We start from the raw sequence: 1168 nt of genomic DNA, 5'->3' as shown, positions 1-1168 counted from the left end.
TTCGCTGAGCTTCCTGAATATATATTCTCTCATTCTTCATTATGTCTGGGAAGTTTTCCTCTAGTAATTCTTCCACAACTTTTTCAGTTTCTTCTTTTGTAATGAGTCTGTTCACAGTTTCTATATCTGACCATGTCAATCTAAGTAGGGCACGAGTTTCAAGGAATTTCTCTATTTCCTCTTAAGTTTTCAAATTCATCAGAGAGTAACTTAATAATATTCTGATATTATATATTTAATTTCCTCTGATTCTGTTGTGATGCCACCTGTATTATTCCTTAATTGCGTTAATATGTCTTCTTTTTTCTTTTATTACGTTTTCTAATAGGTTTGTGCCATGTGCACTTGAGTAGAAAATGAATTGAATTTTAGTTGGGTGCAGTACTCAGAATACATCCACAGGGTCGAGTTGGTTGAATGTGTAATTTAAATCTTCTGCATCTTTGTTACATTTCTTTTGAGTTTATCTATATTTTGGTGAGAGTGGTGTGTTAAAGTCTCCTGCTACTCTTGTGCTATTTCTTTCTTCAATTCTCTTAACCATTTTGTTACGTATTTAGCACGTCCATCATTTGGTGCATAGATGTGACCAATGTTATATTTTCTTCATCTACTATTCCTTTAATAATTACATACTGCCCTTCATTATCTTTTATGTTTGTTTTCATTCTGAAATCTATTTTATTATCGATTAGTATTGCCACTCCTGCTTTTTTGTGGATGTTTATTGCTTGATTTTTTTTTTGTTCCAGCCTTTGATTTTGAGTCTATCTCTTCTTATGTCTGTCTTGTAGACAACATATGGCTGGACTTTGTTTTTTATCCATTCTGCTGTTCTTTTTTTGTCTTGATTTGTTCATTTAGTCCATTCAGTGTGATTGTTGACAGGCCGGGTTTTATTGTTGCCATTTTTGGGTGATTATTTTCTCTTGTTACTATATGGTCCATCTACTTTCCTATGGTATCTCTGTGTAAAGGATTTCCCTTAAAGCTTTTGTAGATTTGATATTCTTTCTCAAATTCCTTAAGTTCTTACTTTTCGACAAAGGATGTGATTTCTCCTTCATATTTGATGGAGAGCTTTTCTGCGTACAGGATTCTTGGTTGGCAGTTGTATTCTTTTAACTTTTTGTATATACCATCCCATTGTCTTCTAGCTTACATGGTT

This window comes from Elephantulus edwardii, unplaced genomic scaffold (genome assembly GCF_000299155.1).
Source record: "Elephantulus edwardii isolate Elephantulus edwardi_28Jun2011 unplaced genomic scaffold, EleEdw1.0 scaffold00430, whole genome shotgun sequence".
In the NCBI taxonomy this organism is placed as follows: Eukaryota; Metazoa; Chordata; class Mammalia; order Macroscelidea; family Macroscelididae; genus Elephantulus; species Elephantulus edwardii.
The sequence above is the reverse complement of the archived record's forward strand: the minus strand, read 5'-3'. Positions refer to the sequence as shown.